This window comes from Alexandromys fortis, unplaced genomic scaffold, assembly GCF_014885135.2.
Source record: "Alexandromys fortis isolate MF-2015 unplaced genomic scaffold, M_Fortis_MF-2015_v1.1 scaffold_19, whole genome shotgun sequence".
In the NCBI taxonomy this organism is placed as follows: Eukaryota; Metazoa; Chordata; class Mammalia; order Rodentia; family Cricetidae; genus Alexandromys; species Alexandromys fortis.
The window spans coordinates 1,529,350-1,542,263 of record NW_026067890.1 but is presented as its reverse complement, the minus strand read 5'-3'; the positions used below and the strand labels follow the sequence as shown (position 1 = coordinate 1,542,263).

General features: G+C 41.5%; 1 long non-coding RNA gene across 3 annotated transcripts in view; it reads left to right on the top strand.

Annotated features, from left to right (window-relative positions):
• The window catches only part of LOC126507933 (uncharacterized), a 44,856-nt gene that overhangs the window by 16,156 nt on the left and 15,786 nt on the right, over nucleotides 1–12,914 (top strand). For all 3 annotated transcript variants that reach the window (XR_007593672.1, XR_007593689.1, XR_007593697.1), the window contains exon 2: nucleotides 11,037–11,199. This is a non-coding gene — a long non-coding RNA (uncharacterized lncRNA). The remainder of the gene's footprint in view (nucleotides 1–11,036; nucleotides 11,200–12,914) is intronic.

Sequence of the window (12,914 nt, the reverse complement as noted above, 5' to 3'; positions counted from 1 at the left end):
CTGCCGGCGCGGGCGCCTCCCAGCTCCGTCTGCCGGCGCGGGCGCCTCCCAGCTCCGTCTGCCGGCGCGGGCGCCTCCCAGCTCCGTCTGCCGGCGCGGGCGCCTCCCAGCTCCGTCTGCCGGCGCGGGCGCCTCCCAGCTCCGTCTGCCGGCGCGGGCGCCTCCCAGCTCCGTCTGCCGGCGCGGGCGCCTCCCAGCTCCGTCTGCCGGCGCGGGCGCCTCCCAGCTCCGTCTGCCGGCGCGGGCGCCTCCCAGCTCCGTCTGCCGGCGCGGGCGCCTCCCAGCTCCGTCTGCCGGCGCGGGCGCCTCCCAGCTCCGTCTGCCGGCGCGGGCGCCTCCCAGCTCCGTCTGCCGGCGCGGGCGCCTCCCAGCTCCGTCTGCCGGCGCGGGCGCCTCCCAGCTCCGTCTGCCGGCGCGGGCGCCTCCCAGCTCCGTCTGCCGGCGCGGGCGCCTCCCAGCTCCGTCTGCCGGCGCGGGCGCCTCCCAGCTCCGTCTGCCGGCGCGGGCGCCTCCCAGCTCCGTCTGCCGGCGCGGGCGCCTCCCAGCTCCGTCTGCCGGCGCGGGCGCCTCCCAGCTCCGTCTGCCGGCGCGGGCGCCTCCCAGCTCCGTCTGCCGGCGCGGGCGCCTCCCAGCTCCGTCTGCCGGCGCGGGCGCCTCCCCCTCCTTCCACCTTTGCCTTCTGTAAAATGGACCACATTCTAGACACAAATCAAATCTTACTAAATATAATGTACTGAGATAATTTCTTGTATCAGATCAGATCAGAGTGCAACACAACTAGAAATGAATAGCAATACAAACTGAAGGAACAATTCAAGTACGTGAAGACAGTAGAGTGGCTACACTGGCTTGTTTTGACTATCTGTTAGCTTGATAGTTGTTTCCACTAACTGACTTGCCATCTGCCTTCACCATAGAGGGGTGTTTCTTGGAGACAGCAATTATTTGGATCTTCTTTTTTAGTGCATTAACCCAGTGAATGTGTGTCTTTATTAGGGAATTGAGGCCATGAAGTTAGTGCACACTTAAAAATCCCAAACCCCTGTCTCAAAAGCGCCAAAAATTAAAAATAAAAGAAATAGAGTTTAAAATAAAGCCACATAGGGGGCTGGAGAGATGGCTCAGAGGTTAAGAGCACTGGCTGCACTTCTAAAGGTCCTGAGTTCAATTCCCAGCAACCACATGGTGGCTTACAACCATCCAAAATGAGATCTGGTGCCCTCTTCCAGCCTGTAGGCACACAGAATACTGTATACCTAATAAATAAAGTCTAAAAAGAAAAAGAAAGCCACATAAAGATGGAAAACACACAGAGAATTTGGATACTGTATGGTATTATGTTGTCTTTGAATTGCTTGACAGCTGAGGAAGGAGAAAAAGGTACAAAGCCACGTGGCTAACTCAGACAAGAATTATGGGCTAATGTAAGTTATAAAAATTAGTTAAGAAGAAGCCTGAGCTAATGGGCCAATCAGTTTATAACAAAAAAAAAATCCAGTGCAGGAATTTCATAAAAGGTAAGGTTAAGTCTTCATTAAATAAAACAAAAGGAAGACTATGAAGGCCACTGGGTCATGTGATTAAGAGAGTGTGCTATTTCATAGTAACAATAGTGACAAACAGAAGACCTCTAAGAGGGACTGTTTGTGGTGCTCACAAACAGAAGCCCGAAAACTGAGTCACCACAGAGGTTGCTCTCTCTGAAGGCCCTAGAAAGAGCCCTCTCTGGCCTCTTCTAATTCCCAGTGTTCAGTAAAGTCCTAGTTAGTCCTGATCTCCCTGTGGCTTATAGCTGAATCAGTTGTTTCTGCCTCTTCCTTCATGTGACCATGTTTCTGCTGTATGTCTTTGCCTGTTTATCTAAATTGCCCTCTTCTTCGGATAATGTATATTTGATTAGGACTCACTTCAATCCAGTATGATTTCATCCTATTTAATTTTATGCAAATAGTGTCAATTAAGATAGTTTTCACGGGTTCCGGGTAGGCAGGAATTTTCGGGCAACATTCTTCAATGTAGTCCATAGTTGCTTCGGAGTCATGAAGTCATGGGAAACTATGCTGCAAGATATTAAGATAGAAATGACGTTTTCATCCTGGATATTTATTAGAAAAAGACAATAAAAAGACAGATATATATTGTAGTAAAAACTATATTGAGAAAGACAGATATAGTGATAAGTTATATAGATATAAGCTTAGAAATAGATATATAAACAAAGATACGTGTGTGTGTGTGTGTGTATTTAAAAACTAAGTATACTTTGAGTCAAAATTGAGTGAAAGAAGAGAGAATTACCAGGTACAGTAAAGGCTGTCTAGCTACAAAAGACTCAGGCATCTGTTTCTCTGAGATAAGAGAGGATAGATTGCATTTTGCAGTTGAAGAAACTGATGACTACAATTAATCCTACAATCGTCAGAATGCTATCTGCCTCATTTTTTGTGTGACTGTACTTTGTAGATATTAGTCATATGTTTCAAAAATGCTCTTTTTTCCCTCATAAAGAAAATCCTAAAAGAATTACTCACAATTAGAATGGACTATAATCAACATGTTGAATCCAAATTGTGCTTTATAATTTTCTTAAAGAAAATAATTATTTAGACACACTAGGGAACTTAGTCTAGAGTCTTGAATCCTATAATTTCATACTGTTTGTATGTAAACATATTTTTAAAATACTTTTAAAAAATACAAGTCTTACATGGTTGTATTCTAGCTCAAATTAAGATCTGTGTGTCCATGATGGTGTGTATATTTCAAAGCTCTGGAAATGTTAACATGTAGCTTCCTGTTTATCTTTAACATTGTGAGACGAAGTGGAATGTCATCCTTTGTAAGAATCTTCATGAGAAGGAGAAGAATATAAGTTTCCTGATAATAGCACGGCAGTGTTTCTGGGGTTTAGTTTTTAATTTTACATAAGCGATGATGAACATGCCCATGGAAACTAAATATATTCACATTATGCATTTATTTGGAAATACTTCCTTTCTAGCTTTTAAATCTTGCAGATTTGATCAAGTCTTAAAAATGAGTAGAATTTGGCGTTAAATGCCTTCTAAATATTTATGTTTATAAATAACTCTCAGCCTTGGTCCGGGGAAGTAGTCAAGGCAGAGCCTCATAACTCATCGTGGTGTTGAGAACAAATGACCGCTCAGAACTTGGCCTTAAATGGAATTCTTGAATCAGCCCCTGCTAAGCTCAAGGAACAATGCCGAAGGAGAGCAGAAAGAATGTAAGAGCCGGAAGATGAGGAGGAGTGTGGTAAAACTCTCTCTCCTAGCCACAATCCACCCACGACACTCATAAGCTTCCTGCAGCTCTGATTGCTAGTACAAAACCTTAGGAGATCGTTCCCACTACCATTCCATCACGGATAAAGCTTGGAGGCTCCACTCCAACTTAGGAGCTACTGAGAGTTGATGACTCCTGGAGGAGGGGGAGTCATTTTCCTCAGTCCTGTGTTCACTGATACGTTGCCCATGCTCCGGTAATTGATCTCACACCCATGATCATGCAGATAACCATAATCAAACTTAGTGGTCCATTTGGAAGAATGCACGAAAGGAGGGGGGACATGCTGGGAAGGAGAGATTTTGTGTGCATGGGAAAGGAATGAGAGAGAGTAGTAAGGAAACAAATATGATCAAAACATATTGTAAACACATATGAAAATATCAGAGAATACAAATGTTTTAAGGAATGAATGGATAGATGGATCACTGGGTAACAGCTTTAAAAGCCTGATGACCTAAGTGTGCTTCCCAGATATGGTATTTTATATACCTACCTACCTACCTACCTACCTACCTACCTATCTACATACATACAGACATACACACATGTGCACCGCAGTAGCCCGAAGTACAAGGTAGAAAGAGAGAACTGATTTTGAAAAGACACCCTCTGACCTCCACATGTGCAAGACTGCACACATACATACTCTCCCAGTAAAATAAAAAAGAAATAAAAGTTTTGAAACACCGATTTAAAAAGTAGAATTCAATAAACACTGCATTTACAATATGAGAATAGATGGTTTTGACAGTCTTAGCTTTGTTGAATTATTATTTAAACACAATTTTAATATACTATGATATATTTCTTGTGATAAGATACAGCCTATATAAGTTTGAAGTTCATAAACATTAATATTTAGATTTGTAATGGATCACAGAGGTCACCATTGTGCCGTTTTTCAGACCGAGAAGAGGTCGTGCAAAGCAATGCAGTGGGCTACCCTGAGCCAGGAATTCCTAGGCTGTGGATTCTGTCCTCCAGGCTTTCTCCCCAAGCAGCTCACACGCAGTTGCACATAATGACTCACTTAATTCCCAGAATCGCTGTTTTAGTTACTATTTCATTGCTGTAAAGAGACACCATGACTAAGGCTAAGAAAGTATTTAATTGGGGACTTGGGTACATTTTCAGAGGATAAGTCCATGACCATCATGGCAAAAAGCATGGAAGCAGACAGACAAACATAATTTCGGAGCATGAGCTGAGAGCTGACATGATCCACAAACAGGAGGTAGAGAGAACAAGACCCCGCCTGGAGTGGGCTTTTGAAACTTCAAAGTCCACCCCTAGAGACACATTTCTTCCAACATGGTCACATCTGCTAATCCTTCCTAAAACAGTCCCACTAACAGGGGAGCAAGCAAACACGTGAGCCTGTGGGGCCATTCTCATTCAAACCATCACAATCAGCATTTAACAAAAGCCCAGGCATATGGAAGTCAGGCAGGCTAGGATGCTCAAATACTAAATGAAGGCACTGTGGTGCGTTTTCACAGCCTCACAGCGTTTACTCACCTGAAAAAAAGTCTGTGTTTTGCCTGCAAAAAAATTGGCGGGATTGAGCTTGTAGGTTAATAGTTTTGTTCTTCCCTTTCAGCACCTTGAAAAGCCTTTCCACTTTATTTTGGCCTATGTAGATCCTGATAAGGAATCAGCTGTCACCCCTGTTTTCTTCCCTCTGAAGGCTGTGTATTTAAAACTCTTAGCACCAACTTTCAGAAGTTTAGCTATGGCTTATAGTGATTTAGTTTGTTGCTTCTGCTTGGAGTTATTTTGATTCTGGATCTATAGGTTTATAGGTTGACTGGAATCACGTTAACTATTATTTTTTAAAATGTATGCATGCCTTTTATAAAATTTTAAGTCTTTCCTTCAGAAATTGCAATTATGTATATGAGATTGTTTTAAAGTCACAAATGTCTCATTTTTCCGCAGCTCTGGTTTCCCTGTGTACCTTATTTTGCACAATTAATATTGATATGATCTTCATTTCATTTTCAATGACTTTTTATACAGTGCTCTACTTATCATTACAATCTCATAGTCTGTATTTAAAATATTACATTTTCATCCTTGTAAGATTTTTTTTTGTATCATAGATTTTCTTTCCCTAATCTCCATGTTTTCCTTTACAACTTAGCCTGCTTATAATAGATAAGGTTCTTTTAAGGTTCAAAAGAACCTTTCTATCATTACTAACTTTTTCCTCCTTATAATGCGGTACAGTTTCTAACATTTTCTCATGTCTAACACCTTTTGACTGGATACCTATGAATTTTACTGCTGTGTAGTTAATGTTCTTGCTGGTCACTGAATTTTGCTGTTTCTCTAAAGACTGATGAAGTTGTTCTGGTGTGTATTTAATAATTTGCACATCAATTATATCTTCGTAAGCTTTGCATTTAAGGTTAGCTATTTTAAAATTAATTCCACTGCACTACTAATGCATAACACCCTTCTCAGAGAGCACAGATCTAAGCTCCCTTTAGGCAATGTCTGAACACTACCATTCTGCATGCTTTGTCTGGTTTTCAGCTTGCCTGTGGTGCTAAGACAACGCTCATGGCAGACTTTAAAGGTCTTTCTGGTCACTATAACCAACTATCAGAAAATGGGTGCCTTATCAGTAATAATTTATTTTTCTTGGTTCTGGAGGCCACAACCAAGGAGCCAGCAGTTTTGTTCCCTGGTGAGGGTCACCTTTCCAGCTACAAATGCTAATTCTACTCATGCTTTCACATGGTAGAAATGGAAAGACAGCTCTCAGGCACCCATTTTAAAAGGCACTAATCCTTTCCATGAGGACCCTATCGTTATGACCTAATCACCTCCTTGAGGTCTATTCCCTAATACTGTCATATTGGTGACTAGGTTCTGTGTCTAATCTAAATACAATATTTAGGTTAGATTTAGACATATGAATTGGAAGAGAGGCAAACAGCTATTCAAACTGTTGCAGTAGGAAGGATTCATATGTAGAAACAGAAGGTCTGTTTTTATTGTTGATCTTTAAAAGTGCTTTTCAGTCATTAAACTTATTGTTACCAACAGTTTTCTGCATGTTAAGATTAAGAGTTTGAGTAAATCTCTTTTACATTTCTCCTTGAGTTAGCCATATGCATCCTGTGTGAGGAACCAAAGGATACATTCGTACCATAATATGACTTATTGATATGTATTTTGTCAGAGGCACAGTCTTGCTATAAAGTCTAGGTTAACTTCATTATGTAACCCAAGCTGACCTCACACTTGCAGTGATCCTCCTGCCTCACACTCCTGAATGCTGGAATTACAAACATGCACCACCACTCTCAGCCATATATTAGTCTTGATCTCACTTAGCTAATTGTAATTTGTTCTATATACAGCCCTGAAGACCACATCAGTCTATTCCATTAACTCCACACTTAACGTATCGCCAGCTCCCAGCTCCATCCACCTCTTCACTGTATTATTAAGCTCTGTGTGGTCACTTCAACACTCCAGGAAGAGAGGAAATGACGAATTCATAATCCAAATTGAGCCTTTGCCAGCTGTCGTTACTTATCTTATAAACTGTACAAAAGTGTATTGATACATTAATCTGTTAGGGCCTGGGAAAGGTTTACACAAAGGACACTGGTCACTTGATCTCTATTTGTTTCACCTTATACTGCCACTGACTTTGTCACTGGTGTTTTTAAAGGAAGTTTGTATCACATATAGTCTCAGAATTTGGAGATTCATTTTTTCACAGTTATAATCTTAGGCTGGAAATTTTATTTCTTAAGCAATGAAAACAAGAACCATAGCACATTCTTTCTGGAGCTCTTCTCCCAGACGTCTGACGCCAATAGAAAGCAGCTCTCTGCTCAGTTTCCTCCTGCTTTCCCTCATCTTTCTGGAAAAGTTAAGTTTATACAGGGTTAGGCGAAGAAAACACAATCCCACTCATAACTTATGTTTCTGATAACTTTAGAAGGAAAAGAAGTAAGGCAAAATTTTTGACTAACACCCGTAAGTGTTTGATTTTACTTTTGAATTTAGAGAGTGGCATGTTTTTTTTATTGTGTCATTCATGCTGTGACTCTATTCCTTAGGAATAATAAAATAACTTGGTTTGTGGCAATGTGCTTCCCCCTTGTATTACTTTTTTTTATTAGACTTTACAGCAGGCATTCAATTCCTAACAGCTTTGCTATCAATCAGTAATATTTTTTTAGAAAATGATTAAAATAAAACTATTTTCACTAACTGTTTTGTTCTTTTAGCAATAACTTTATCTTCATGGGAGCCCCTGTTTCACAGGTGGTAGTCTGATGCCCCAACCAGAACGAAATGAAACTCTTTTGTCCACTGACTGCAACATGCAGACTATACTAGTATCTGCCTGCTATTAGGAAGTTTAAAGGTTTTTCCTGTTTGGAATGTTCATTCCTCTTCTGAATTGTTTGAAAGAATAAATTTATATACAAATGTGCACTTCCCTATTTTTGGTAAACAGAGTGTATTTATTGACAGTAGTAGGCATCTCAGAAAGGGACTCACAAGGGCCAGTATGCCTTTCCACACTTGAAGATTTACATCTGTGAAAAATATAAAAAACACTGAGTGATTTCAGAAACATCCATGACCTTAAGTAAGAGTTGTAAATCTTAAATTGGCCTTTAAGTTGAGGGGGTTAAGGGACGGGTGCAACAAAAACAAGACAAAAATCTAATGGGTAAAGCAAGGTAGGCACCAAAAATCACTTAATTTAGTTACTAACATTTATCAAAAATGTATTCTTTTCTGAGTGTCTGGTTAATGAAAAGATGCAAAGATAACTGGAGAATGGTCTTTGTGTACCAAGAAGTTAATTTGTCAGTGAGAGAGGACAGTGAGACAATTGCTACAACAGAACGGATTTCTGTGAATAGAATTTATTTCATAACCTTTCCTTTAAATGTTGTCTGAGCAGCTGACTATAGTCAGAAAGATCCAAGTTTAAAATTTATTTCTCCCTCCTCCTGACAATGGCACCCAGAGGCTTGGGTAGTCATGGTTCCATCTGTGACTATGGTTGGTTCTGAATACAACCAGAAGCTCTCCACCAGCTCGGTCCCACCATCCTAGGAAACATTTTACTTTCATCGTTGTATGATATGAATGGAGCCTGGGCTACCTTGTACTGCCACGGGCTTTGTATCTTGCTGCTCAGCAAATGCCCAGTGAGGACTGCTGTCTGATGAGTGGTATCAGTGTCCTGCCTCATTGTCTGAACGTTCTCAACATTTCAGGGGCTAAAGATGTAATACACACCAGAACCGAGTTTCTGTGCTGGGCACAGTGGCTCAAGCCTGAAATCCTTGTACTCAGGAGACGTTGGGAAATTTTCATTAGTTCAAGGTTAGCCTGGATGACAGAGTAATACTATATCATCAAAAACAAAGAGCAGTGAAGAAAATGTCAGAAGTGAGAACACCTTGAATTGATAGCAGAGCCAGGTTGGCCATCATAGGTAAGAAAATTTAGGGACCAGGAAAGGAATCAATACGGCCAGTAGTTTAGTTGCTTTTCTAGCTATGACAAAATACCTGTGAGAACTATTAAAGAGAAGAAAGACTCCTTTAGGCTGCCATTTTCAGAAATTTCAGGCCATTGTTGACTGGCACCATTGCCCCATGCCTGTTGCATGGCAGAAATATCATGACATCAAGGCACTCTGGTGGGAATCTACTTGCTTCATGGCCACTAGGAGCTAGAGAGAAAAGGGGGACAGTAACAAAACCAACCCTTTCATGGCACACTCTTAGTGACCTTATTCCCCCAGGTGGCCTCACCTATTAGTTCCTCCTAGATCTAGTCACACCATCAAATTATGACTCCAACCACTGTTTAGATAACAGTCCTTCTGGCCCAGTCACCGTTCAGTAATGCCATCATTTGGGAAAGCGTTTAATAGGTAACAGTGAAAGGTTCAGATGACTTAAAACTGAGAAGTACCTTTTAGCCTGGTATTAGTTTGAGTTTTCTAAAGAAACAGAACTTATAGAATGACTATCAACCCGTCTGTCTGTTTATCTGTCCATCTATGTATCTACTTACGTATCTATCTATTTAGGTATATAAATGGGATTTATTAGAATGACTTATAGGCTGTGGTTCAGTTAATCCAACAATAATTGGCTATGAACAAAGATCCAGAAGTTGCTCAGACCACAGGCTGGACTTCAGTATATGAAGAAGTAGGCTCTAATGCCATGAAGAAATGAACTTGCTAGCAAGGTGAGAGAAAGCAGGAAAAGAGCAAAACCTTTCTTCTGCCATATCCTTACATATACTTCCAGCAGAAGGTATGGCCCAGATTACAGATCTGAGATTATGCATTGCTGGTTGGAATGAAAGCTGGTACAACCCCTCACACATGTCAGTGTGGCGATTTCTCAGAAAATTAAGAAACAACCTTCCTCAAGACCCAGTAATACCACTTTTGGGTATATACCCAAAGGATGCTCAAACCTGCCACAAGGAGGTGTCCTCAACTATGTTAATAGAAGCTTTGTTTGCCATAGCCAGAACCTGGAAACAACCTAAATGTCCCTCGACCAAAGAAGGAAATTGTGCTACATTTACCCAATGGAGTACTACATAGGAAAAAAAAATGACATCTTGAATTTTGCAGGAAAATGGATGGAGCTAGAAAACATTATTTTGAGTTAGGTAACCCAGACCCAGAAAGACAATTATCACATTTACTCATTCATAGGTAGTTTTTAAACATAAAGCAAAGAAAGCCAGCCTACAAACCACAATCCCAGAGAATTTAGACAACAATAAGGACACTAAGGAGAGACTTACATAGATCTAATCTAAATGGGAAGTAGAAAGTGGAAAAAAGACAAGATCTCCTGAGTAAATTGGGGGCATGGAGACCTTGGGGGAGGGTTGAGGTAGGGAGGGGAGAGGCAGGGAGGGGAGCAGAGAAAAATGTAGAGCTCAATAAAAATCAATAAAAAAATGAAAAAAAATCTGAGATTAAAGTCAGGTCTTTTCCCAGATCAAAATATCTGGATTAAAGGTGTGTCTTTCTACCTCAAAGATCCAGAGTAGAAGCGGATTTTCCTTCTTCAAATTAAGAAAAAAAAATACAGGTGTGCTCTCCGTTTGGGGATTTCATTTAATTCCAGATGTGGTCAAGCTGACAAACAAGAATAGCCCTCACAAGCCCATATCCTTTCTTCATAACCGTGTGTACATGCATGCGACTGTGTGAGGAGAAGTTTCTATGGGACAGTGAGGTCAGGGAGATGATTCAGAAAGGCAATGGTACTTGCTAAGACGCCTGGCAACCCGAGTCTGATGCCCAGAAGCCATCAGGTGGGAGGAGAGAAGAGCCTCCTGCACGTTGTCCTCTGATTTCTGTCAGTGCTCCATGGCACAAGTGCCTCTCCGCCATGCACACTAAACTAATAAGTAACATTTAAGATTTTAAATTGACAAATTAAGAGTAGTAACTATCTAATAGCTGAGGGGAAGAGTAACATCTTACAATTTAATTTACACAGATTGTTTTCTAACCAGGCACTCCTTTTCACTTTCTTTTTTTTCCAAGACAGGTTTCTCTGTAGCTTTGGAGCCTATCCTGTAACTAGCTAGACCAGACTGTCCTCAAACTCACAGAGATCTGCCTGCCTCTGTCTCCCAAGTGCTGGGATTAAAGGCGTGCACCACCACCACCCAGCTCCATCTTCACTTCTTTACTACAGATTGTTATAAAGAAAGCAGACTGTGGCGGTAGAAAGCCGTCCAGTGGGAGGGGCCAACTGTGCCGCTTGACGTGTGGTGTGGACCTCAAGAACAATGTGCACAGAAGACAACATTGGAGCAGATGCCTGGAAGAATCCAAGGAGACATGCAACAAGAATCAAGGTCCTGAGGCGGAACTGCAAGATATAGTTGAGGGAAAGCAAGCAGGCTAGTGTAGATATAGGGGAGCAGGGAAAGGGGGGAGCAGTAAGAGATGAGGCGGGGGGGGGGAGGGGGGCGGGAAGTGGCAGAGTGTGCAAGGTCTTAGGATAGTAGAAATTTTGCACACCTGTGTCAAGTGAAATGACTTCTGAAGCAGGTGGCCCCCAAACCAAAATGCCGCAACACCCTCTTAACCAATCAAGGAGAGCAGTATGTACCCTGAATCATTTTTTGAGTGCAGATGATTTTGTAAGATTACCAATAATTCAGTCTCAGGAAAGGAAGAGTTGCCTGATGACATGACAGGGGCTGTGGTTACCAGAGTTCTTGGAACAGCCCGACAGTTTCTCAGGTCTCTGGCTTTCCACCTCTCTAAAGTGCTTGGCAAAAATTTTTAGAAAAAAAAAAGTTGGTGATTTTTTAAGACTATGACATATTGTTGATTTTATTCAAATATCAGAACACTTGTTCTATTAACTGTGTAATCACATATTCATCAAACTTCTGCTTTGAATCTTTTGTATTCCAGGACCCATGCAAAGCTCCCGCAGCACAGAGATATGTACATGGCTACTCCTTAACCCCTCAGTCGAGCCAATCAGATTTAAAAATAGTTACAGGATGATACAGAAGGTACCTGGGGGTGTAGCCGGTACCCAGTAGAATAGCAATGGTGATGGCCAGAATGCTGTACTCTGAGTCGGAAAGAGAGCAAGAATTCATGTTTGACCATGAGCTCCACAAGGAAGGGAAAGTGTTTTCTTCTCTCCTGGATCTAGGATAGAATACAGCAAATAATCGATGTTCAATAATTTTTTTTTTTTTTTTTTTTTTTTTTTTTTTTTTTTTTTTTTTTTGTTTTTTTTTTTTTTTTTTTTTTTTTTTTTTTTTTTTTTGTGACGGGGCTTTTCTGTGTAACATTGGTTCCTGTGCTGGAACTAGCTCTTGTAGACCAGGTTGGCCTTGAACTCCCAAAGATCTGCCTGCCTCTGCCTTCTGAGTGCTGAGATTAAAAGCAGGCCCCACCACTGCCCAGCTAATGCTCATTGAGGTTTTATGGACTGAGTGAATGAATGAGATGTGTGGAGTGAGGTGGGCACGAGGTTTGTCTCGGAGGCAGGTCACACGCTGGCCAGAGGAAGAACATGCGCAAACTGCACGATGTTGCGGAGCTGTGTGGCTCTGGAGTAGCGATAAGATTTCCATGCAGTAGCTTCGCTGAAACGCCTGTATTTTTAGCACAGGAATGTCTCAGCTCCTTTAACTAGTATGTTTACAAGTGAGAGCAACTCTGAAATCAGCACAGATAGCGTTGTCCTCACGACACCAAGATCGATCCGCTTGAGTAAACCCAGTAGGAAAAAAATAATTAGAGATTTTGCCACACAGTAAAGTGGAGTATCTTTTTCATTCATTGTTACACTTCAGCCCCCATCAGGTATAACAAACTCTGGAAGTGATTCCTACTGAATGACAAAAGAAATGGAACAAAAATTCGTCTAAAACTGGTTCGCACCAGCTCTGTGGCATGTACTATTAACAGCTCAGATCAAGTCACAAAACATTATTTTGAGGAGAAAGGGTTTAGTGAACCCTAGAAATTGGGTTTGATTTATGCCAGCAAATCTGCCTTTTCACTGCTTGAGATTTCTAAGGAAGAAAGCCACAGTTCTTAC